This window comes from Narcine bancroftii, chromosome 6, assembly GCF_036971445.1.
Source record: "Narcine bancroftii isolate sNarBan1 chromosome 6, sNarBan1.hap1, whole genome shotgun sequence".
NCBI lineage: Eukaryota > Metazoa > Chordata > Chondrichthyes > Torpediniformes > Narcinidae > Narcine > Narcine bancroftii.
In genome coordinates, this window is record NC_091474.1 from 179710844 (window position 1) to 179738796 (window position 27953).

Consider the following 27953-nt stretch of genomic DNA (forward strand, 5'->3'; position numbering starts at 1 on the left):
CTGACTTCATCAGAATGCTATAGTCAGTACAAATTGGAAACAATATCTCCCTGTCACTGACTATCAACCCTGACACAGCTCAAGGATGTGTGCTCAGCCCACTGCTCTATACCCATGACTACGTGGCTACGTACTATTTAAATGCCATCTACAAATTTGCCTGATGATACCCTGTCGTTGGCGGAATCACAGTCAGCAAAGAGGAAATGTGCAGGAGTGAGATATATCAGTTCATTGAGTGGGGTCTCAATAACAAACTTGGACTCGATGTTAGCAAAGCTAAGGAGTTGATTGTGGACTTCTGGAAGGGGAATTCAGGAGAACACAAACCAGTCTTCATCAAGGGGTCAACAGTAGAAAATGTTAAGAACTTCAAATGTTTGTGTGTCAACTTGTCTGAAGATCTATCCTTGGCCTCCGTGTTGATGCAATCATGAAGGCGGCTTGCCAGTGACTGTATATTGTGAAGCATTTGAGGAGATTTGGTATGTCACCAAAGACTGGCAAATTTCTACAGGCGGAGTGTATTCTAACGGGTTGCATCACTGTCTGATAAGGAGGTGCCAATGCACAGGAGAAGATTACAGAGAGTTCTGAACTCAACCAGTGCCATCATGGGCATCCATCTTTTTTTTTAATTTTATTTTTCACACTATGAACCATACTGACCAAAATACACACAAACATTTCCCTCTTGAATATACACAGTGACATTTTCTCCCCTTTTCCCCCCTCCCTTCCCTCCCTCCTTCACCTCCCTCCCCACCCACTCAGCGTTCAACATATATGATACATTAAACCTATTAAACAATATAATCACACAATGAAAATAAACAAGAAATTTGTGTCTTCTACTTTTACATTCTGGGTCAGTTCATTTCATCTTCTTCTCCTTCTGTCATTTTAGGTGGTGGAGGTCTGCGGTAGGACTTCTCTGTTATGTTCCATGTACGGTTCCCAAATTTGTTTGAATACTGTGATGTTATTTCTTAAATTATATGTTATTTTTTCCAATGGAATACATTTATTCATTTCTATGTACCATTGCTGTATTCTCAGGTTATCTTCTAATTTTGAGGTTGACATAATACTTTTTTTGCTTCAACTAAGGCTATCATAATAAATCTTTTTTGTGCTCCATCCAAATCGAGTCCAAGTTCTTTACTTCTCATATTACTTGAACATATACTATATATGAAAGGTCAGGCTCGGGGTCGGAGGAGAGTGAGTCAGTGCCTGGTGTCGGGGGAGAGGAGGAGGAGCCAAGAGACAGCATCAGAGGGTGAGTAGAATAAATAGCTGGACTTACTAATTTGGTTAGTCCAATCTATATGTAAATTCGAGCTGGGGGTCGAAGGAGGAGAAGCTCGGAGAGAGTGACGTGGAGGTAAGCAGTTAAATACAAGGGCTTACTGGGGCTTGGGCCTACTCAAATCGGGCTGGGAGTCGGAGGAGGCAGCAGCTGGAGTTTGAGCTGTGAGTCAGGGGAGTAGGAGCTTGGAGAGAGTGACTGGGTTAATTGGTCAAAGGTTATTTGGTCAAGGGGCCAGTAAAAGGAGTAAAAGGGGAGGGAGCAGCCAGCGAGGAGCGGCGCACTGAGTGAGTGGACACTGAAGGAGTGGGACTTCCAGCCTTTGGCTCAACAGGCTTAGGCAAAAGTAGGCGAGGAGAAAGTTAAGTGGCATTATTTTAGCTCAGTCATGCCTATGGGGTTAGTGCTTTGTACTGGATGTCAGATGTGGGAACCATGGGTGAGTCCCACCCTCCCAAATAGCCACATCTGCATCAGGTGCACCGAGATGCAGTTCCTTAAGGACTGAGTTGGGGAACTGGAGCTGCAACTTGAGGACCTACGACTGGTAAGGGCGAGTGAGGAGTTGATAGATTCAACTTTCAGGGACATAGTTACCCCAAGACCAGATGTGTCAGGTAAGTGGGTAACTGTCAGGGGAGGGAAGAAAAATACCAGGAAAATGGAGAGCACACCTGTGAATATCCCTCTCAGTAACAGGTATATTTTGTTGGATGCTATTGAGGGAGATGACCTGACAGAAGCTGGCAGCAGTGACCAGGTAGTTGGCACTGAGCCTGGCATGGTGGACCAAAAAGTAAAGAGGAATGCAGTGGTCATTGGGGACTCCATTGTCAGAAATACAGACAGAAGATTCTGTGAGCCAGATAGGTATGCCCGCATGGTGTGTGCCTCCCTGGTGCAAGGGTGCGGGATATCTCAAATCGGGTCCAGGGTATTCTAAAAAGGGAAGGCGAACAGCCTGATGTCTTGGTACATGTGGGTACCAATGACATAGATAAAAAGGAGGAAGTACTGAAAAAGGATTACAGAGAGCTAGGACAGAAACTAAGAAATAGGACAGCCAGGGTGGTGATCTCTGGTTTGCTACCTGTGCCAAGTGCAACTGAGGACAAAAATGGAAGCTTAAGAAAAATGAATGTGTGGCTGAGGGGCTGGTGTAAAGGACAGGGTTTTGGCTTCTTGGATCATTGGGATCTCTTTTGGGGAAGGTATGACCTCTACAAGAAGGATGGGTTACACCTAAACCCAAAAGGGGTCAATATATTGGCAGCTAGGTTTGGTACAGCTGTCAGGTGCGGTTTAAACTAATTTGGCAGGGGGGTGGGAACCTGTATGATAGGGCAAAGGACAGAAAAGATAAAACAGGAAAAGTTAGGTTAGGCAGAGAAAGTAAAAAATCAGAAAGAGCAAAGAGGGTGAAAAAAGCAAATCTGAAAGCTTTATATCTTAATGCAAGAAGCATTCGGAACAAGGTAGATGAATTAGCTGTGGAAATTGAGATAAACAAATATGATTTGATTGGGATTACAGAAACATGGCTGCAGGGTGGGCAAGCCTGGGAACTTAACATCCCGGGGTATACGATATTTAGGAGGGATCGGCAAGAAAGAAAAGGGGGTGGGGTAGTATTGATGGTGAGAGAAGGGACCGACACGATTGACAGAAAGGATATCAACTCGGAAGATGCGGAATCTATATGGGTAGAACTGAGGAATAGCAAGGGGTGGAAAACGTTAGTGGGGGTGGTATATAGGCCTCCAAATAGTAGTGTAGAGGTGAGGGAAGGCATTAAAAGAGAAATTAGAAAAGCGTGCAATAAGGGAACAGCTGTCATCATGGGAGACTTTAATTTGCATATAGCTTGGACTAGCCAAATTAGTAAAAATACTGAGGAGGAGGAATTCCTTGAATGTTTACGGGACAGTTATCTAGACCAATATGTCGAGGAACCAACTCGGGAGCAGGCCATTTTAGATTGTTGATTAGCCCCTTATCATTGCATAATACCCAGTCTTGTTGTACGAGGCCCTTTGGGTAGGAGCGATCACAATATGATTGAATTCTCACTCGACATGGAGAGTGATGAAATTAAAACCGAGACTAAGGTCCTGAATTTAAAAAAAGGGAATTATGATGGTATGAGACGGGAGTTGAGTAAGATTGATTGGGTGGTGTTTATGGGGGAGTTGACTGTGGATAGACAATGGAAAACATTCACAGATCTAATGGAGAAATTGCAAAAATCGTTTATACCGGTTTGGCATAAAAATAAACCAAAAAAGGTGACTCAACCGTGGATAACAAGGGAAATTAGAGACAGCATTAGGTCCAAAGAGAGAGCATATCAATTGGCCAAAAAAGGTACCACAACCGAAGACTGGGAGCAGTTCAAGATGCACCAAAGGAGGACAAAGGGATTAATCAAGAGAGCAAAAATAAATTACGAAAGTAAGCTTGCGGCAAATATAAAAACCGACTGCAAAAGCTTTTATAAATATGTCAAGAGGAAAAGATTGGTGAAGTCCAGAGTAGGTCCCTTGCAGTCAGAATCAGGCGAATATATAATGGGGAATAAGGAAATGGCAGACCAATTAAATTCTTTCTTTAGTTCTGTTTTTACAAGAGAGGATACAAATAACCTCCCATGGATGTTGGGAAACATAGAGACTAATGCAAGGGAGGAAATGAAAGAAATCAGTATCTCTAAGGACATGGTCTTGGGGAAATTGATGGAATTGAAGGCAGATAAATCCCAAGGGCCTGATAATCTACATCCTACGGTACTTAAGGAAGTGGCCATTCAGATAGCAGATGCTTTAAGAATTATTTTCCAGAACTCAATAGACTCAGGATCGGTACCCATGGATTTGAGGGTAGCTAATGTTACCCCACTATTTAAAAAGGGGGGTAGAGAAAAAGTGGGGAATTATAGGCCGGTGAGCCTTACATCAGTAGTGGGCAAAATGATGGAATCCATTATTAAGGATGTAATAGCGCAGCATATGACTGGCAGAGAAGGGATCGGACGGAGTCAACATGGATTTACAAAAGGTAAATCGTGCTTGACAAATCTATTGGAATTCTTTGAGATGGTGACAGGTAAAATAGATGGGGGAGAGCCAGTGGATGTGGTGTACCTGGACTTCCAAAAGGCCTTCGATAAGGTCCCGCATAAACGACTGGCTTCCAAAATCAAGGCTCATGGGATTGGGGGCAAAGTATTGATGTGGATTGAGAACTGGCTGGCAGGTAGAAGATAGAGAGTTGGGATAAATGGCTCGTTTTCTGAGTGGCAGGCGGTGACCAGTGGGGTGCCACAGGGATCTGCACTGGGACCCCAGCTGTTCACAATTTACATTAATGATCTGGATGAGGGGATTGGATATAATATCTCCAAATTTGCAGATGACACTAAGCTAGGAGGGGTTGTGTGCATGGAAGAGGGGGTCAGGAATTACCACTTTGGTAATACAAACTGGAGGGCAAATTACTATTTGAATGGCAATAGATTAAGAGATGGGGAAGTGCAGAGAGACCTAGGGGTACTTGTACACCAGTCTCTGAAGGCGAGCATGCAGGTACAGCAGGCAGTTAAAAAGGCAAATGGTATGTTGTCCTTCATATCAAGAGGGTTTGAGTATAGGAACAAGGATACCTTACTGCAGCTGTACAGGGCCTTGGTGAGACCCTGCCTGGAGTATTGTATGCAGTTTTGGTCACCTTATCTAAGGAAGGATGTTCTTGCAATGGAGGGAGTGCAGAGGCGATTCACCAGGCTGATACCTGGAATGGCAGGAATGACTTATGAGGAAAGATTGCACAAATTGGGATTGTACTCCCTGGAGTTTAGAAGATTGAGAGGGGATCTCATAGAGACATATAAAATTCTGGCAGGACTGGACAGAATGGATGCAGATGGGATGTTTCCAATGATGGGAAAATCCAGAACCCAGGGCCATGGTTTGAGGATAATAGGCAAACCATTTAGGACCGAGATGAGGAGGAATTTCTTTAACCAGAGGGTGGTGAATCTGTGGAATTCATTGCCACAGAGGGCAGTAGAGGCAGGTTCATTAAATATATTTAAGAGGAAATTAGATATATTTCTTCAGTATAAGGGTATTAAAGGTTACGGAGAGAAGGCGAGGACGGGGTAATGAACTTTAAGATCAGCCATGATCTCGTTGAATGGCAGAGCAGGCTCGAAGGGTCGAATGACCTACTCCTGCTCCTATCTTCTATGTTTCTATGTTTCTATAAGGGGGATGAAAAGCTGGTGCAACATGGGAATTCACCAGGACTGCATCATCTGCTCAACATTTGGAAGAAGATTCATGTAGAAAGGAAAAAAAAATGAATTATCAACTACCAAAATTAATATTGACGTAAAATCAACTAATCCCCTTCACAAAAGATAACCTTTTCTTTAAAGAATGGGAGAGAAAAAGGATCAAAAGAATAGAAAATCATTTTCCGGGAAATAAATTATTATCTTTTGAACAAATGAAGTGCAAATATGGTATAACTCACGGTACATTGTTTGCATACCACCAACTGAAAACCTCCTTGAAGGACAAATTGGGATACAATATAATTAGTTACACAGGCTATACACCACGCCCCAAAAGTTAAATAAATGGGACCCAACAGTATCAGACAGATGTTTTCGCTGTAAGAAGGAAACGGGAACAACAGTACATGCAATTTGGCCATGTGAGAAAGTGGAAAAATTATGGGCATCCATCTTAACTCCATTAAGGACATTTACAAGAGGAGGTGTCTCAAGAAAGCAGCTTCTATCCTCAAGGAACCATACTCCCTAGGGTAAGCCCTCTTCTCTCTGGTACCATCAGGATGGAGGTACAGGAGCCTGATGCCAACAGTACAGAAAATAACCGATTTCCCCCTGTCATTAGATTTTACAATGGATAATGGACCACAGACACTACCTCAACTTTACTCTTTTGCACTGTTATTTTGTAAATGAATTTTGCATCTCTAATGCTGCTGTGTGTGACAAAGAAATTGTGTGACAAATAAATTCTAATTCTGTTTGTTTTAGAAAAGATACAGTATAACAGCATGATGGTACCTCACGTATTTTAGTTGTTGGAAAAGCCTCCCATTGTAAGTGAATCTTGTCTAAATGCTCATCATATTTCCAATATGGACCACCTTTATGATATAAGCACAATAAAATTTGTTTCACTCTTTTAATTTTGCAACTGCATCCTGAATATTTTACACCAGCCATTCAAATATTGATTGTGAAGAGTTGGCATTCTTTGATCCAAAATATAAATATCAATAGCTTGCACTTACTAAAATCACATTGAATTTACTGAATAAAGATCTGTGATACAGAATAATAGTTAAACAAGCTCTATCAAATGGGTTGGGGGGGGGGAGTGGGCAATATGCTTGATTTTTCTTGGGTTGCTGTCTGTACCTTACACCTTTAGTCAATGTTCATACAGTTTGTGATTGCACTGACAAGCAGATGAAAGAGCTTCTCCTAACATAATAGTTCTCACCGCAACAAATGATGTTAGAGAGGGAAAGGATGTCTATTGACACAGCTCCACTCTATCCTTGCAGACTTAAATGAAGGCTTTGAGAGAACGCTTACAGAAGGGAAATGGGCAAACTGTAGAGTTCAACTGCCAAAGGATTAATCAATTAAACTGTGCACTGGACAATATCAAACATCTCCACTTGACATTACAGCTTCATTCTTTCAGACATGTAAATTGCACATTGTAGTTGTCCATTTTGGAAGGAGGGAAATATTGTTGATCTTTCTTGACAGTTTAGAGTTTCTCCTACTGTGATGGTACAGATTCTATCACCAATGTGTATATGTACAGATTGTAGTGTAGGATGACTGTGATTGGCTGAGAGCATAGCCACACCTACTGGCAGGTCTTAAAGGATTGCTCCTAGCCGGACCAGGTCATTCTGGGCTGGTCGACCTACATGTGATACACTCCAGTCTTTTAGTTAATAAGAGCTTTGGATTGGATCAACAAGTCTTTGGTTCTTTCGACGCGCTCTACAGACACACAACTTGTCAGGAAGGCACTTCCTGAGAAGACTGAAGTGGGCAAGGCTACCAGCCACCATCCTGTCAACCTTCTATAGGAGCTCTATCGAGAGTTTCCTGGCAGACTGCATCACAGTGTGGTATGATTGCTACAGAGAAATGGATTGGAGGTCAATCCACAGACCCATAAGAATGGCAAAGAGGGATCACTGGAGTCTCCCTCCCCCAACCAGGATTGTTGTCTGAAGAGGCCGTGCAAGATCATTGAGGACCCTTTCCACCCTGCGCCATTTTTCTCCATTGGGGAAGAGATGTAGGAATATGAGAGCCAGCACCACCAGGCTGATGAACAACAACTTTCTATCGGCAACACAAATACTGAACGACCAAAGGAACTTCTGACACTGATCATCTGAGACTCTCATATTCAGGAAACAACATTTATTTATTTATTTGTATAGATTAAATACTTGTCTTGCATATGTATTGTTTGTCTGAATGTGTGTTATGTCTGGTTGTGCCTCTGCATGTTTTGCACTGAGGACCGGAGAATACCGTTTAATCGGGTTGTACTTAAACAATCAGATGGCAATAAACTTGACTTGAAATAAAATCAAGAGAAACACGAGAGCCACTTGTCAACTAAGTTTATATAAAGACATCGAAAAGAATAAGCAACTTATCAGATGTTTAAAGGGTATGGAAACAATTGACTGATATCCCAAGTCAAGATTCGCCTGTGTGGATCCATTGGTAATTAGGGAGTTCGACTGCTGTCATCAATAATACTAGTTTGATGTTTAAATCTATGCCAATTTAGGATTAGAAAAAAAAACACCCATTGCCAAACTGGGATCTATATTGGATGTGTTCTGTCTATTTCAAATGTGTCATTAGTAACAAATCCCATGAAGGTACCATTAAATTAATTTTAAACCTTTTAATTACCATAATGCAAGAAAAATGGTGATAAATCATGTAATAAATATAGTTTCATATTCCCAAAATTTTAAGGAAAGTACTTCATGCTCCAAGAATATTTAGTCAGTTAATAGTTTTTTGATATGTCATCAAAAGTCATTCACAGATTGGTTTGTAATGGATAAATATTTAGGAGAATTTGGTAAGATTAGTGGGTTACATACATACACACATTTTAAAACAGATCTTATTTGAAATACTGAAGAATTCATATTCAATAGCATTGCAGGATCTCTGGAGAATGTGATGCACATTTCACAAGTAGGTGCTAATTGAAATGATGTCATGAACTGAAAGACCATTGTTTGTAGGAGACAAGCTGGCTGTTAAAAAGAACTTAGTGTGCTCGCAGAAAGGTCACACCTGGGTTTTGTTTATCTAAGACAACATCTTGACCAAGGAGAAGAACTCCTGTTGATTGCTGAAGAAGGTAGGGGTTTTGCAAGTGAGAGAGTCACATGGGATTTCTGGCAGTTGGCAGTTGGAGAGAGAGAAAAGACAAGTTCAAGAAGGTCTCCCAGCTAATGTGTGTGACACTGAAAAGCAGCTGAACAGTGTAAGCCAGGAAGAGCTGGTTGAAACTGATGAAAAGCTCCAGGGCAGTGGATGGCTGGAAGTGCTATCTGTCTGATGTTTCTCTTGGAATAAGAGCAACAAAAGATACTCTGTAGTGGCCTGAAAGAAAGATGTTACCATCTGGAAAACCCTGATAGGGCAAATTTCATCAGCGAGACATTGAGGTGACTAATGGTGTTGCCTCAGTTGTGGAAATCCTGGATCAACAAATCTCTCTCTGCAAACCCCACATTTACCTTTCAAGCACCAAAGCCTGGTGAACTTTATACATGCTAAATTCTGTGCACAGTCTAAGAATTGCCTGCATCTAGAGAACTTGGAAGAAGGAGAAGTGAGATTGAACTGTGAACCAAAGAACTTTATACACACATTGCATACACATGCGCTTAGAATTAGAAGGGGGTTAATTTGGGTTAGTTAAGTATAGAGAAAAGTTAAAGTTTGATTCTGTTTTCATGTTTAAAGTTGATTAAAAACAACTTTTGTTTTGAAAACTACTCATCTTGGTGAATGTCTATTGCTGCGGGGTTTTGGTGTCCTTTAGGCTCGTAACAGGTTCAATTATGTATTTTGCAATATTTTATTTCTTCACACGCAGTAAGAATTCAAAATAGCAAAATTTAACCAGGAGACTTAGCCAATGTCTGGTGCACTTCACTCCAATAGGGACTGCAGTTTTATCTCTGACCTAAAGTAATAGACTTAAGTAATAATGGATAAAAGTAGCTCAGCTTTATCTCAAATTTCACCCTCGTGTTTCAGCTTTCTATTAGCACCTTTGCTGTAGGCCAGAAGCCTCCTGCTATTTGCCTTCACCTTCTTGACAAGGCCCCCACCCTCCTCAAATCTATCTTAATTTAAAATAGGCCATTTGGTTCCAGAATCACAGAGATTTGCTCATACTCATGGAATTAAGGCACAGAATATAAGTATAAGGCAAACATTAGAAACATTGTGACAGCTCTGCAATTAATAGTTAATGACCAGTGCTACTCATTACCATATTATAATTATGATAGATTTGGCACAGCCTCAGTAATTAATCATTTTTAATATTGATTATTGCAATGTTATAATAATAGATCTCATGAAAAAAGTACCAAGATGAAAATATTGCTTCATTGAAAGACTGAATCAAGATAAATACAGTTCCAGTTAACTTTAAACCCAATTAGAATAAATTGCTGGTGTAGTCAGTTTCTTTCAATCAGACTATAATGACATTGTCTTGATTATACATCAAGATCACATACATGGCTTATCTTTAGTTATCCAACTGCAGTCATACTTGATCTTTGCAGAACTTGTACTGGCCAGCATTAAAGATTAAATATAGAACACACAAACACAGCAAGTGTTGGGACAAGAAATAAATTTTGTTCTTTTCAGAGGATCACCCTCCATTAACTACCAACAGAGTCAGAATTTAAGTTTTACCTGTAACCAGGTGACAAGTTACCATTCACTTTGACGTTGGTAGTGCCTCTGTTCATCTTGTACACAAGATCAACTGTTAAAGCAGGGCAGTGTTGGGGTCTCAGTGCTAGGTGTTGTCATAGACATAAAGCAGGACCAGCTGGTACCTCACTCACTCTGGAGACACATTGACCAGATAATCACATTAAATCCTCAAAGAGGTGAAGTTTATTCTTGAATGGGGGGCACCTTGCAATGTGAACCAGTTGAATATTTCCATCTTTCACTAACTACACAGACAGAGAATACTTAACACATTGGCTCACATAGGAAGGACTTCATCACATCATCCACTGAGTGTAGGGGGAAATATATAGATGCCAATCAACCTATATCTTTGGGATGTGACAGAAAACCAGAAGTCTTAGATGAAACACATGTAGTCACAGGATGAAAATTCACATTTCACACAGACCGCTGCAGAGGTTAGGACTGGACCTTGCATGCTGGAACTGGGAGGTAGCATCTCCATTAGCTGAACTACCATGCCATCCTTCTGTGTTTGTCTTAGTGAAGGACAAGATTAGAGGATGTAACTACCGAGCAAATCAATGGTCTGGGGCAGTGTATGGCTGAAAAGCATCTCCAGCATTGTAGGAGCCCCTCCAAAATGTATAAATGGGATAGATTCTCTTCATCCCAGAGAATCAATCAGAAACAGTATCAGAAATATTTGGGGTCATGTCGACCTCTTGCTCTATTGAAAATCTCGATCAAATATTGACCATTCCAACTATCCCGAGAGTTCTCAACAGTGATTCTCACTGGAATTTAAATCCCACCCGATGTCTATTACAAACCAACACTTGCGGAGCTTTAAAATTTGGTCAGTAGACAAGAGATGGCTCACCCCGACACACTGCAAATCATAGTCAGTGATTTAACCAGACCTGTCACAAGAAAACCTTGACCATCAGCAAGTAACCTGCTGTACCAGAAGACCTACTTGATCACTGCTACATCAAGAAAGGCCTATACTTCTTTCCCGAGACCACATTTTGGCAAATCAGATTTACTGGTACTCCCCAACTTGTGACATATGCGACTTACTCCATCCGCACATACGACTGATTTTTTTTTAAAGAAAAATATATAAAATTTACATGGTTTATGTTGTATTTGACAAACTATAACAGAAATACAGGGCATGCAAGTGCCAAAATGTGCATACTTTGTTAGTCAGCATCCCAGGCTCCAACAGGCTGGGCACAGCCATCTTGATTCCTATGCACACGTGCAAGTCTTTGGTTGGTGCATGCGTGGTGGGCTCACATATTGGAATTTGGTTGGCGCATGCGCAAGTGTTGAGGGCGTGAACTCAATATTGTCAGGGTGCTTAACTCTTGCGCATACGCCAACCGATCTCCAATTCGCTGACTGAAGTCTCGTGCATGTGCACAGGATTCAAGATCACCACACCTAGCCTATGGACCCCAGGATGACTAACAAAGTAAGTACCCACATTTTGGCTCTTAAAGCCCTGTATCCTTGTTATAGTTTATCAAATACAACATTTGATTAAAAAGTTTAAGACTGGTACTCCACATCCAGGGGCAAAACTGCAACTTGCGTCCATTTCAAGATTTTTAAAAAATTTACTACCTTTACCTTGTCGTGGATAAGTTTGGCCTTTGCTGCTGGGGTTTCAGATTGTGTGTTTCCCCATAAACCCTCACCTTTCTGCTCACCATCGTTACCTCTCCTATCAATACCAATTCCAACCTAACTCATCATCTTTGGCCCAGAAGCATCAACAAAACCATGCTACCAAAACCTGTTAATTCTATTGCAGGGACAGCAGTGGGACAGGGAAGCATGGCAATACAAATTCTTCAGATTCTCTGACACCAATTGAAGATATCTAGATCTGATTACCTTCCCATCACTGGACTTCTTTTGTTCCATATAAAATAAGGTGCATGTAATGGACTAAGGTTTACAGAGCATCTAAAACTCATGTCTCTTCATGACTCTGCTCATAGCAAATTACTTAGGTGTTCTCTACAAATCAAAGATAAATATAAAATTAGCCAGTGCTTCATCTTCACCAAGAAAATACATATTTTAAAAAAATGAAAACCAAACCAAAATGTCTTTGAATTGTCAGAAGTCTTCAGACCCAATCTCAGTGGATTGGCATTTACTGATTACAGAACAATACACCTATCACATCTAGGCCCATCTTCAGTCACATTATAATGGTAGAAAGCTAACTTCTTAAACATTGGTGCTTGAGGAGTATAAAAAATATTTTGTAAATTCCCAGACGTGTTTTTTTTTCTTCCTATCCACAAATGAGCTCTCAATAATAGTACAGTGTGTTCTTCAGTGTTGGTGCTAATATTTCTTATGGAGTACTTGAACATCAAGATGTAAACAGCACAAAATCATTTATGAACCTTTATGAGATTTGGAACACACTTTGCAGTTTGATGAAATAGTGCTGTCTCAGGCTGATCAATACTTATTAAAAATTAATAATTTAATTCTACTTAAATTCTTACAAACTAGATTATTCATGCTGGAGAAACTCAGCAAGTCATGCAGCACCTATTGGAAGTAAAGTGTAATGAACGTTTCGGGCCTGAACCTTTTGTCGAGGATGCAGAAATCACACAGGCACCTAAATAAATATGTGGGGTGGTCGGGGTAGGAGAGGAGAGGGAGGAGGAAGGGAAAGGGGGAGGGGCAAAGGCTAACAGTCAAGAGATTATAGGCAGTTATAGGTAGGAGTACAGATATATTTTTTTTAAGCTGAGAAGTGATGCAGGGAGCTTTAGAGTGTAGTAGGGAGCAGTGAGAGATTCTCTAACCAAACTCCCTTTGAAGAGAGGAGGAGAACTTCTCAAAGAGCTTTGCAAAGGAGTAGCTGAATGAAGTTAAACAGGGAAGTCAGCAGACAGTGGGGCATTGTGCTACAACCTCGGTGTCTGCAGACTTTCTGGTTTAACTTCATCACAGTTTTTCTCCAAAAATTCTTCTATTATTTATAAATCATCGTTACCTGTGGATCAAAACTAGTGTTGCACAACGTGACAATCAGATCTTAGATGAGTAAGTGGTTTAAGAATGACTATTATGTTGTGCACTTATCAATAGATGAGACCTGCCCAGAGCAATTTAAATTATCAGGCTAGCACAGATAAATGACACAAACAATAGCCATTTGGATATTCATGCTCCACCAGCTATTAAACTGAAGTCATGCAATTAATCTGTCCTTTGTGTTTCTTTGAGGTTTCTTTCAAAGCACCTGCTTAATTTCTGAAAGGCATTAGTTCTTGCCTTAATAGCCTCTTATTCCAAATATTTCATTGGTCAATGTTTAACTTTCCTCTTCATTCTTCTAATTCCTTCAAGAATGCTAATTTATCAGGTAATGAAATTTATCTTTAAACCATATTCCACAATTTCCAGAAATTTTAGATCCAATTAATGTACCAATTGAATCAACCCAACTCCAAACCTTTTCCTTTCCAACACTTAATTGACATTATTCTGGTAGATTTTTCCCTTTCCCCTTTGGTGCAGATTTTGTTTCTCCCCGACTGATTTCACTAATCAAATAATTGTGTTTAAAAATGACAGACAGATCAACCAAAATTACTATGAACAATCTTCTCACACACACTGAGTGGACCACTCTAAATGCTTTATAGCATAAAGAAAAGCAAAGGGGGTAATAGGAGTTTCAGGGAGACAGTCACCCTCTGAAGTCAGGAGGACTGTTAGGAGAGGAAAGGGGATAGTCAGTCAGCGCAGAACACCCTTGTAGCTATTCCCTCAACAATAAATATACCATTTTGGATAATGTTTAGCAGGGGTGGGGGGGGTGGGGGTAAACAATAGTTATAGTGGTTAGGTCTCTGACACAGAGTTTGGCTCTTCAGTTCAGAAGGGAAGGGGGAGAAGAGGAGTGCCATAGTGATTGTGGAGTCAGATCGGATAGGAGGTTCTGTGAACAAGATCGAGATTCACGATTGGTGTTGCATCCCAGAGTCAGTGATGACTCTGAATGAGTCCACAGCATTCTGAAGTGGTGGGGTTGGGGCCGGGGGGAATGAGCAGCTAGATGTCATGATCCACATTGTTACCAATGACATAGGTAGAGATGAAGTCCTGAAGAGGAGAAATAGGGAGTTAGGAAGGAACCTGAAAAGCAGAGTGTTAATCTTAGGATTACTGCCTGAACCATGTGCCAGTGAGGATAGGAATAGGAAGTTGCGAAAAATGAATGTGCGGCTGAAGGATTGGTGCAGGGGGGAGGATTGTGGATTATTGTGATCTTTTCTGGGGAAGGCCTGACTTATACACAAAAGACAAGCTGTACCTGAACTGAAGAGGGACCAATATCCTGGACGGCAGGTTTGCTAGAGCTATTAGGGAACGTGTAAACTAGTTTGGCAGGGGGTTGGGAATCAAAATGTGAGTGCAGAGAATAGGGCAGAAGTGAAAAGCCTGATGCAATGTGTTGAGGGTTTTTTGAGGAAGGACAGGCAGGGAAGGAAGCATAAATATAGTCAGAGGTTTTGAAATGTAGCTATTTCAACAGTAGGAATATAAGGAATGAAGGAGATAAAGTTAGACCATTGATCATTATGTGGAATTATGATGTGCCCCATTACAGAGACTTGGAAGGTAAAAAGGACAGGATCAGGTGATGCAGGTACCAGGGATGAAGTGTTTGAAAAGGAATAGGATGGGAGGCAAAGTTTGAAGAAGAATTACTTTTAGGGATTAGTATCTCAACAGTAGAAAGGAAGCGTGGGTAGAAGTCAGAAATGGGAAGGGAGCAATTGTTGTTCTGGGAGTAGTCTCTAGGCCCCCAATAGCGCTCAGGACACTGAGGAACTGATGAGTAGGCAGATTTTGGAATGGAGCAGAAATTACAGGGTTGCTATTTTGGAAGGTTTCAACTTCCCTAATATTGACTGTTACCTCCTCACTGCAAGAGGATTAAATAGAGCTGAATTTGTTGGGTGTGTGCAAGAAGGATTCCTGCCACAATATATGGATCAGCCAACTAGAGGAACAGTTGAACTGGATATGGTACTGGGTAATTAACCTGGTCAGGTGGCAGACCTCTTGGTGGGGGAGCATTTCAGTGAGAGTGACCACAACTCCCTGAGCTTTACCAATAGCTATGGACAAGGATAAAAGGAGTTTTTTTTGTTAAATTGAGGGAAGGGATAATTACGATGGGATGAGGCAGGAACTATGGAGAATAAATTTGGAAAAAGCGCTGAACTAATGTGGAGGATATTTAAGGACCATTTTCATGGGTTCTGGATAGGTTTGTCCCACTGATATGAGAAAAGATGGTAGGAAAAGGGATACATGGTTGACAAAACAGGTGAGGCAGCAAGTTAAGAAGAAGGAGGAACCATACATTAAAATTTGGAAGCAAAAAATAGGAAGGGCTCACAAGAATTTGGAAGGAACTTGATAAAGGACTCAGGAGAGCTGAAAAGGGTCATGAGAAGGCCACTGATGGATAAAGGAGGAAACTTGTGCCTAAAGGTTGGGGAGGTCCTAAATGAATACTTTCCTTCCGTATTCACCAGAGAAAAGGACCTTGATCAAAACAAGCTTGTTTGCTGGACACTGTTGGGATTAGGAAAGAGGAAGCGGTGGATCTTCTTAAAAATTGATATTTCCAAGGGCTGGATGCGATATACCCCAGATTGACTGGGAAGGGAGGGAAGAGGGAACAGGGGTATTGGCTATGATCTTTGCATCCTCCTTGGCCACAGGGGAGGTGCCAGAGGATTGGAGAATGGCAAATGTTCCCTTGTTTAAAAAAAGGTAATAGGGAGAATCCTGGGAATTACAGACCAGTGAGTCTTATATCACTGGGGTGCAAACTATGGCCAGATTTATGAGCATTTGGAGAAGTACAATCTTCTCAGGGATAGTCAGCATGGCTTTGTGAGGGGAAGGTCATGCCTCACAAACCAATTTTTTTTTTGAGGAGGTAGATTTGGTATATATGGATTTTAGTATGGTATTTAACAAGGTCTTCTCATGAGAGACTCATTCAGAAAGTCATGAGGCATGGAATCCATATAACCTTGGCTGTATGGATTTTAAATTGCCTTGCCTGTAGAAGGCAGAGAGTAGTAGTGGACAGGAAGTATTCCGTCTGGAGGCCGGTAACTAGTGAAGTTCAGCAGGGATATGTTGTGGGAATCATGCTCTTTGTGATTTTTATAAATGACCTAGATGAAGAAGCAGGTGGATGAGTAAGTTTGTGGATGATATGAAAGTTGGAGAAATTGTGCATAGTGCTGGAGGTTGTTGTAGGTTACAAAAGTATATAGACAGGATGCAGGGTTGGGCGGAAAAGTGGCAGATAGAGTTCAATCTGGATAAATGTGAGGAGATGTATTTTGGAAGGTCAAACCTGAAGGCCAAGAACAGGGTTAATGTTCAGATACTTAACAGTGTGGAGGAATAGAAGAACTTTGGGCTCCAAATCAATACATGGCTCAGGGTTTCCATGTAGGTTGAAATGATAAGTTATGAAGGCCTACAAGATGCTGGGCTTCATTAGTTGGGGTTTTGAGTTCAAGAGTAGATAAGACATGTTGAAACTCTACAAATCTCTGGTGAGACCACACTTAGAATATTGTGTTCCATTCTGATCACCACATTATAGGAAGGATGTGGAAGCTAATTGAGAGGGTGCAGAGAAGATTTACCAGGATGTTGCCTGGATTGTAAAATAAGTAATATGAGGCAAGGTTAGCAGAGCAAAGACTTTTCTCTTTGGAGAAGGATGAGAATGACTTAATAGAGGTCTACAAGATTCTGGATAAGTTAGACAGTCAGCACCTTTTTTTCCCAGTGCAGGAATAGCAAAGACTGGAGGACATCTGTACAAAATGAAGGGAGGAATGTTTCAGGGAAACATCAGGGGTGAGGTTTTTTTTCTTTACACACAGAGAGTTTTGGGTGCCTGGAATGCCTTGCCAGGAGTGGTGGTAGAGCCTGAAAAACTTGAGGCATGTAAGAGACTCTTAAGACAGGCACAAGGATGAAAGAAAAATAGAGGGTTATGAGGTAGGAAGCATTTGTTTTTTTGGTAGGGATATATAGGTTGGCACAACATCTGGGGCTGAAGGGCCTGTACTGCTATACTGTGCTGTTCTATGCTAGACACATTCAATAAACCCACGGGGGCAAATTTCCACAGGTTTATAAATCACATATTAGCTTCAAGAGCTTAAAGATCAAGTAGGAACATACAGATTTTATTGTACGCCTAGTCCAACTCCAAACTGATGGCAGAATGTGTTGATAATTGATTAGTCCATACAATGGTTAATTATCTTTTCCACTGAATTCAAACCCTTCACATTAAAACCTTCCCTTATTCTAATTTTACTAATGACAACAGACAAATTCTTATGGAGGGATATGACATCTCCAATTGCTCAGTACAGCTCAGAATGACTCTCATAGATCCATCTTATTTTGTCTTCTATCTCAGCTGATTAGACAGCATCTTTGATTTACATCTCACTAACTTTATTAGCCCACAGAAGAAACAGACTAATAATAGGTCTGTAAGTTCAACCAAAACATTGTTGCTAAGGAAGAGGACAGATTCAACTTCATTCACTTTAGCATCCAAAATTATGCCAGAGTTTAGAGATGAGCAGTTACAGCATTGGTTAGTGTTAAAGTTCATCAGTTTCTTCAGTATTTTTTTACTAACATGAGTCCTAAATTAATATCGTTGATTGTTAAATCATTCAAGACAATGAATCCCACTCAACTCACTCTATGCCTTGCATTTGCAAGAACATAATCACCAATCTTTCATGATCACTGGAGTCCTCTCCCCTTGCCCATAATGTGAAACAATATGGGTCTTAAGCAGTGGACACAGAGACCCTGAAATATACATTTACCAAGTTCATTACATATAAAATGTTTCATTGGTTTAACAAAAAAAAATCACATATATCCAGAAATATTTAAAAACATTTTTAATGGATTCATGTGTGAGTTGACTTGCTTGAATAGCATGCAAAACATTTTTATTTAAAAATTTCCATACGTGTAATCATAGCCATATTCCAGATACAGTAAATCAAATATCAAATATTAAATCTATTATATGATGGTAGTAAAAACTCCAATCCCCTCTAAACAAAACCTCCAAAAAAGAGAAAAAGAGAAATGATAATAACAGAAAGCATACAAAAAGATAAATAAAAGTAGGAAAACAACAGAAACCTGGTTGCTGAAGGACACCCCTCACCAAACAGTTCTAATCATTTATATATTTTAATACTTCCAAGGAGGTTAACGATCTTAGGAAAAACATCTATCAATTGATTCCTCCAAATTGTAATTATGGGTGCCAAATTTTCAAAAATACATCATATTTATTTATCAGATTATAAGTAATTTTCTCAAGAGGGATGCAGCTATACGTCTCTGTGTTCCATTTCTCCATATTTAGGTGGGTATCTGATTTCCATGTAACTGTTGCACATTTTCTTGCTACTATCATGGCAATCTTTACAAATTCTTTTTTGTTATATAGATAAATTCATTTTTGGTCTTATACCTTCAATATTATCTAATTAAAATAACATAGGATTTTGTGGGAATTTAATTTCTGTAATCGGTTCTAAAAAAAATTGTCAATTCGAACCAAAAAGATCTCAGTTTAGGACAGGAGCAAGTAGAGCGTAAAAAAAAAGTGCCTGTCACTTGACCACATCTAAAACACTGATCTGATTAAGCTGATTTCAATCTATTTAACTTCTGGTGTGAGATATAATTGATGTAAAAATTTTATTGAATTAATCTAACTCTGCCACTGCCTGAGTGAATATGGCCTGGCCATCAACCCCATGGTGCCAATTCGGGCTGTCAGTCATTGATTTCCTTGGGCACCATGTCAACTGGCATGGAGCAGTTCCCTTGCCGATGAAAGTCTAAGCCATACACCAGTTTGCCAGGCCCAGTACAGTCAAGAGCCTACAGAAGTTCATGGGCATGATCAATTTTTACCACGATTCCTACTGTCAGTGGCCCGAATCATATGACCCTTTCAGCCTGATGTCCGGCAAGGCCATGCAACCACCTGAGATACAGAGTTAGCAGTGGCTTTCAAGCAGGCCAAGGATACCCTTGCAAGCACCACCCTCCTGGTACACCCACGGGTAGATGTGCCCACAGCCCTCATGGTTGACCCTTCCAACTCAGCAGGTGGCAGCATGCTGAAACAACTAATTGAGGGTCAGTGGAAAACACTTGCATTCTTCATCTGGCACCTGTGACCCCTAGAGCTGAAATACAGCTCCTTCGACAGGGAGCTGATTACACTCTACCTCGCCAATTGGCACTTTGTGTATTTCTTTGAGGGGTGGCAGTTCACAGTGTTCACCACCGAGATCCGGATTGAGTGGATGAGCTCCCATGGGTGCTTCTTGGCATCCTCACAGCTCACAAAAAAAGACATAGCCATGCCTGTGGCAGAGTAGGTATATGACACCCCACTGACAGTTCCAGTTCAGTTTGTGCCAGTGCCCTGTGACACAGAGGGGACACCTGCAGCAGTGATTTCAAGACTCCAAGAGAAGATAGGAACATTAGCTCCTGTCCCAACCTTGTGTCATGGCCCGACACTTTCCTTTGTCCGCCAAGGACTTCCGGGACTTGTAAGGTAAAACATCATGAGATGGGAATGTGTAAGGAGTTACCCTGCCCTGTACAGGGCTGTAACAAGATGTAAATGCATCCTTGTACTTACAAGATAAGAGAGACATTGATGGATTGAGAGGCAGGAAGCTAGCAGGGAAAGGATAGCAACAGTTTTAGTCATTGGACAAGTAATGATATGATGATGTTCTAAGCATGTATCCAAGGGTATAAAAAATCACCATTTTGCTGATAACGGCAGAATGCATTCTCCGACTAACATGTTTAGTCGCAAGTGTTACAATCCGGTAATAAAGAACAAAGAACCCTGATTTCGACTCAGCCTGGTGTTTGTCTCACTCATTCATGAACAAAGCAGACCTAACAGACTGCGACTATGTTTTTATCCACAGGGGCATGCACCTGACTCCACTCCAGTGGCCATACAATGGTCCATACAAGGTGGTGCCTCCTTGATGTGAGTGGTTAAGAGGAGACCTTCACCAATGACCATTTCAAGCCAGCACATCTAAACCTGGAATCCCTCGTGACTATGCTACCCCCACACCAATGAGGTCAGCCACCCCAAACAGACTAAAGAGGTGTTGGCCGTGGACTCCACACCTCCCAACACCAATTCACAACAGGCAAACCAGCTCACAGAGTCACAGGCAAGTCCACGGCAGAGAGAGAGAGCGCGCTCTGGGTGCAGAGCAAGCCCACAGCCTAGCAGTTGATGTAATAAAAGTCCCAAGAGTCACAAGCATCATCAGGTTCTGAGGGATTTAAATGTGTGTGAGAGTTCTATTAAAGTTAATTGGTTCAACTCACTTTCGACTCTGGTTCTTTCACTCGCTGCATGCCTAGTGCAACTACAGCTCCATAGTTATTTTTTAATTATTCAATTGACATTAAATTCTTTTTTGTTGCAACAATCTTCAGTATATCTAATTCTTTTCCAAGACCAGATACATAAAAATTGATTATCCATTGAAAAAAGATGTCTATTTTGTATCAAAGGCATTTTAGGCAGGACAGCACACCTCATTCCAATTTCATCATTTACCAAATATTAATCAAATGTTTCAACAACAGTTCTTCCTACTCCCCAGATATTAATTTTGATTCCCATTTATATATAAAATCTTTTGATATCCTCTCTCCTAATTTTTTCAATTTCTATTTTAATCCATGCTGGTTTTTCTCCCTCATCAAAAAGGTCAAAAATCTTAATTGAGATGCCTTATAATAGTTTTTAAAATTTGGTCATTGTAAACCTCCCAACTCAAACTTCCATGTCAACTTGTCTAAAGAAACTCTTGACAAAAGAAAGTTTCTTACATATCTATTTAATTCTTGAAAATAAAACTTTTGTGCTATCATTATTAGTAGTGTTTGAACTAAATATTATACTCTAGGAAAATTATGTAGCAGGCGCACAGCACGGCAAAGCAAACTGCCGCCGGCATGGTTCTGCGGGCACGCAGAACCCTATATGGACGTCTGCCTACTCACCTAATGGACCGCACACGAGGGATACTGAGTGCCAAGGAATGGCACGTTGAGCTGTTAGAGTCTCCTGCCGGAAGGCACGGGATATTAACAAGGCTAAATTTAAACCTGCCAGAACCCATGGATCGGCAGCAAACCCATAGGGACATTCCACAGTATATACAAGAAGCCTGTAAACCCTGAATACGTCAGTCTTGAGTTGACTACTCTGGTGTATGTTTGTATTTCTTTAGTAGCTCTACCGTAGTAGCCGCTACAATATAACCATATAACAGTTTATGGCATAGAAACAGGCCATCTCAGCCCTTCAAGTTCACGCCGGTTCACTCAAATAACTCCACTAGATTCCCCCTGCCTATTATCCTCCCATAACCCTCCAACCCCCTCCTATCCATGTATATATCCAGCCTCCTTTTAAATGAAAAAATTGACTCTGCCTCAACTATTTCCTCCGGAAGATTATTCCATTCAGTCACCACTCTCTGAGTGAAGAAGCATCCTTTAATGTTTCTCCTACAATTTTGCCCCCTTACCCTCAACTTGTGTCCTCTTGTTTCAACCTCTCCTGCTCTCAGGGGGAAGAGTCTATTTACATCTAGTCTATCTATTCCCTTCATAATTTTAAACACCTCTATCAAATCAACTCTCATCCTTCTACGTTCCTATGAATAAAGTCCTAACCTCTTCAATCTTTCTCTGTACTCCAGGTATTTTAAGCCAGGCAACATCCTTGTAAATCTTTTCTGCACGCTCGCCACCTTACCTATATCCTTCCTATAATTTGGAGACCAGAATTGAACACAATACTCCAAACCTGGCCTCACCAATGCCTTAAACAGCATCACTTTCCAGCTCCTATACACTATCCTATGATTTATGAAGGCTAACATACCAAATGGCTTCTTAACCACCCTGTCTACATGGGAATCCACCTTCAAGGATTGCTGCACCATAACTCCAAGCTCTCTTTGTTCTTGTGCATTCCCCAATGTTCTCCCCTTTACTACACATGTACTATTTTGATTATTTTTTTTACAAAATGAAGCACCTCACACTTCCCTACATTAAATTCCATCTACTATCTTTCATTCCAATTTTCCACACAAACCAAATCGCTCTGTAATCCATGAAAACCTTCCTTGCTATCCACCACTCCCACTATTTTTGTATCTTCTGCGTATTTACTTACCCAGTTAACCACCCCATCATCCAAATCATTAATATGAATTATGAACAAGGGTCCTAGCACCGATCCTTGAGGCATGCCGCTCGTCACAGGCTTCCATCCTGACAGACAGTTGTCCACCATGACCCTCTGCTGTCTCTCCTCCAGCAACCTCTGAACCCATCTTACTATTTGTCTATTAATCCCTAGTGACTGAAACTTCCTTACTAACCTTTCATGTGGAACCTCATCAAAAGCTTTGCTAAAATCCAGATAGACTACATCAACTGCCCTACCTTCATCCACCTTTCTTGTCACTTCTTCGAAAAACTCAACAAGGTTCGTCAAACATGCTGGGTGCTCCTGATCAATCCCTGCCTACCCAGATATTTATACACACTATCTCTAAGAATATCCTCCATAACTTTCCCTACCACCGAAGTCAAACTTACAGGCCTATAATTACTTGGCCTTCAACCATGTCTCACAAATTGCTATCACATCATGATGCCAGGTGTCAATCCACACCATTAGTTCATCCACCTTGTTTACCACACTCCTTGCATTGAAATAAATGCATCTCAAAGATCTTCCACATTTAACTTTTGCCTCTCACCCTCTCTACAATTGTTACTATGGCCACTATATAATACCTGCTGCTGTTCCACCTCCAGATTGTGTCAAAAAGCCTTTTTTCTTTGCCTAAAGACTCTGTTCTTGTTATTCTCCCTGACATGAACCCTAGTCCCAAACCTTACTAGTTTAAAGCCCTAGCAAATGCCCCTGCCAGGTGACTGGTACCTCTGGGATTTAGATGTAACCCATTCTTACAGTATAGTTCCCATTTCCCACAGAAATGGTCCCAGTGGTCCAAGAACTTAAAACCCTGTCTTTTACTCCACCCCTTCAGCCACACATTCAATCACCACCTGACTCTATTTTTGCCCTCACTATTGCATAGCACAGGAAGTAATCCAGAGATTACACCTTATTCATTTTAACACAATTATCTCTACCCAATAATGTTCTTGGCAGTATCTTCCACTTATTCAAATCCTCTCCAATTTTCTTAAGGTACATAATTCAATTTATATACATTATCTAATTTATGATCTACCCTTATCCCTTCATATTTTATTCCCTTTGTGGGCAATTTAAATTGAGTATCTTGTTGCCATTGAGTATGATCCCCTATATTAATGGACATAATTTTACTTTTATCTGAATTTGCTTTATAACCTGATACTTTCCCATATTCCTCCAATATTAAATAACTTAGATAATGAACCTATTGATTGTATTAAGTAGATCAAAACATCATCAGCAAATAAATTAATTTTATTTTTTATGAATTTTAAATCCTTTAATGTCAAGATCAGACCAAATCAATTCTGCAGAAGGTTCAATCACTAAAATAAATAAAGCAGGTGATAATGGACATCCTTGCTTACTATATCTAGTTAATCAAAATGGAGCTGAATCCTTCCCATTTATTATTACTTTCTTTCTTTGGCTTGGCTTCGCGGACGAAGATTTATGGAGGGGGTAAAAAAGTCCACGTCAGCTGCAGGCTCGTTTGTGGCTGACCAGTCCGATGCGGGACAGGCAGACACGATTGCAGCGGTTGCAAGGGAAAATTGGTTGGTTGGGGTTGGGTGTTGGGTTTTTCCTCCTTTGCCTTTTGTCAGTGAGGTGGGCTCTGCGGTCTTCTTCAAAGGAGGCTGCTGCCCGCCAAACTGTGAGTCGCCAAGATGCACGGTTTGAGGCGTTATCAGCCCACTGGCGGTGGTCAATGTGGCAGGCACCAAGAGATTTCTTTAGGCAGTCCTTGTACCTTTTCTTTGGTGCACCTCTGTCACGGTGGCCAGTGGAGAGCTCGCCATATAATACGATCTTGGGAAGGCGATGGTCCTCCATTCTGGAGACGTGACCCATCCAGCGCAGCTGGATCTTCAGCAGCGTGGACTCGATGCTGTCGACCTCTGCCATCTCGAGTACCTCGACGTTAGGGGTGTGAGCGCTCCAATGGATGTTGAGGATGGAGCGGAGACAACGCTGGTGGAAGCGTTCTAGGAGCCGTAGGTGGTGCCGGTAGAGGACCCATGATTCGGAGCCGAACAGGAGTGTGGGTATGACAACGGCTCTGTATACGCTTATCTTTGTGAGGTTTTTCAGTTGGTTGTTTTTCCAGACTCTTTTGTGTAGTCTTCCAAAGGCGCTATTTGCCTTGGCGAGTCTGTTGTCTATCTCATTGTCGATCCTTGCATCTGATGAAATGGTGCAGCCGAGATAGGTAAACTGGTTGACCGTTTTGAGTTTTGTGTGCCCGATGGAGATGTGGGGGGGCTGGTAGTCATGGTGGGGAGCTGGCTGATGGAGGACCTCAGTTTTCTTCAGGCTGACTTCCAGGCCAAACATTTTGGCAGTTTCCGCAAAGCAGGACGTCAAGCGCTGAAGAGCTGGCTCTGAATGGGCAACTAAAGCGGCATCATCTGCAAAGAGTAGTTCACGGACAAGTTTCTCTTGTGTCTTGGTGTGAGCTTGCAGGCGCCTCAGATTGAAGAGACTGCCATCCGTGCGGTACCGGATGTAAACAGCGTCTTCATTGTTGGGGTCTTTCATGGCTTGGTTCAGCATCATGCTGAAGAAGATTGAAAAGAGGGTTGGTGCGAGAACACAGCCTTGCTTCACGCCATTGTTAATGGAGAAGGGTTCAGAGAGCTCATTGCTGTATCTGACCCGACCTTGTTGGTTTTCGTGCAGTTGGATAATCATGTTGAGGAACTTTGGGGGACATCCGATGCGCTCTAGTATTTGCCAAAGCCCTTTCCTGCTCACGGTGTCGAAGGCTTTGGTGAGGTCAACAAAGGTGATGTAGAGTCCTTTGTTTTGTTCTCTGCACTTTTCTTGGAGCTGTCTGAGGGCAAAGACCATGTCAGTGGTTCCTCTGTTTGCGCGAAAGCCGCACTGTGATTCTGGGAGAATATTCTCAGCGACACTAGGTATTATTCTATTTAGTAGAATCCTAGCGAAGATTTTGCCTGCAATGGAGAGCAACGTGATTCCCCTGTAGTTTGAGCAGTCTGATTTCTCGCCTTTGTTTTTGTACAGGGTGATGATGGTGGCATCACGAAGATCCTGAGGCAGTTTACCTTGGTCCCAACAAAGCTTGAAAAACTCATGCAGTTTGGCATGCAGAGTTTTGCCGCCAGCCTTCCAGACTTCTGGGGGGATTCCATCCATACCTGCTGCTTTGCCACTTTTCAGTTGTTCGATTGCCTTATTACTTTAGCATTGGGATTATTATACAAAGCTTTAACACAATTTAAAAATACCTGTCCCATCCTGAATCTTTCAAACACCTCAAACAAAAAGTCCCATTCTAATCTATCAAATGTTTTTTTTCTGCATCTAAAGCCATTGCCACACTTAGGGCTCCCTTCTTTTGTGTTAGATGTATTAGACCAAGTAATCTAATTACATTATCTGCAGATTTTCTCTTTTTAACAAACTAGTCCATATCTATTAAACTTGATAAAAATTTTGTCAATCTATAAGCTAAATTTTTTCCAGTCATCTAGTAATCTGCATTTAACAATGAAATAGGTCAATATGATGATGGCTTTGGAGGGTTTCTGTCATTTTTTGGTATTACTGTTATTTACATAGGAACATAGGAACATAGGAAGTAGGAACAGGAGTAGGCCAAAAATGGCCCATCGAGCCTGATTCGCCATTCAATACGATCATGGCTGATCTAATTTATGACAAAACTCCACCTACCTGCCTTCTCCCCATATCCCCTAATTCCTCTATCATGTAAAAATTTATCTAACCGAATTTTAAATATGTTTAATGAGGCAGCCTCAACCACTTCCCTGGTTAGAGAATTCCAAACATTCACTACTCTCTGGGAAAAACTATTTTTCCTCATCTCTGTCCTAAATCTACTCTCCCGAATCTTGAGACTGTGTCCTCTCATTTTAGTTTCCCCGGCAAGCTCAAAAAACCTTCCTACATCTATCCTATCCATACCCTTCATAATCCTATATGTTTCTATAAGATCTCCTCTCATTCTTCTGAACTCGAGCGAATACAATCCTAGGCTATTTAATCTTTCATCATAAGTCAACCACTTCATCCCAGGGATCAACCTAGTAAACCTCCTCTGGACCGTCTCCAAAGCCAAATATGGAGACCAGAACTGGACACAGTACTCCAGGTGCAGTCTCACCAGTACCTTATACAGTTGCAACATTACCTCCCTACTCCTAAATTCAATTCCTCTAGCGATGAAGGTCAACATTCCATTTGCCTTCTTAATAAACCTGCTGCACCTGCAACCTAACTTTTTGCGATTCATGCACAAACACTCCCAAGTCCCTCTGCACAACAGCATGCTGTAGTTTTTCACCCTTTAAATAATATTCAGCTCTTTTATTTTTCTTGCCAAAGTGGATAACCTCACACTTACTAACATTGTGCTCCATCTGCCAGACCTTTGCCCACTCATCCAGCTTAACTATAGCCCTCTGCAGACTCTCCACATCCTCATTACAATTTGCTCTTCCACTCAATTTGGTATCATCCGCAAATTTGGCTACACCATATTTTGTCCCCTCCTCCAAGTCATCAATGTAAATGATGAACAGTTGTGGGCCTAACACTGACCCCTGCGGCACCCCACTTACCACTCTCTGCCAACCTGAAAAACTCTCATTTATCCCGACTCTCTGCCTTCATTCCAGGCTAATATACTTCCCTGGACTCCACTTTCCTGTAACTTACTGATAAGTCTCTTGTTATTTACACAGTAGAAAATGATTCTGGAATTGTACGCGTTATCACCACCTGATCTAATATGTAAATCAGTAAAGCTTCAAATTCTTAATAAAATTCTGGTGAGAAACCATCCTCTCCTGGAGATTTATTATCTTCTAATGTGCTGAATGCTTCCCTCACCTCCATTAAGGTGAAAGGGGCATCAGTTCAACTTGCTCTTGTAAAGATAAAGTTGGTAACCTTATTTGTGACAAGAAATCTTCTAATTTTATTATCATATCCCTGCAACTCTGATTTATATAACTGAGAATAAAATTGTTTAAAAGCTTCATTAATTTCCTGGGGTTTTTGTGTGGTCAAATTCAACTCTAATTTAATTGCATTAATTGTTCTTAAAACTTGTTCTGTTTTAAACTGCCAAGCAAGGACCCTTTGAATCTTTT

General features: G+C 41.1%; 1 protein-coding gene and 1 long non-coding RNA gene across 4 annotated transcripts in view; one reads left to right on the top strand and one right to left on the bottom strand.

The window, feature by feature from the left end:
• The window catches only part of cep85l (centrosomal protein 85, like), a 314062-nt gene that overhangs the window by 176736 nt on the left and 109373 nt on the right, over positions 1 to 27953 (bottom strand). The window lies entirely within an intron of this gene.
• Positions 1327 to 20881, top strand: LOC138736803 (uncharacterized). The gene is made up of 2 exons (XR_011340590.1): positions 1327 to 1387; positions 20465 to 20881. It is a non-coding gene; the product is annotated as an uncharacterized lncRNA (long non-coding RNA).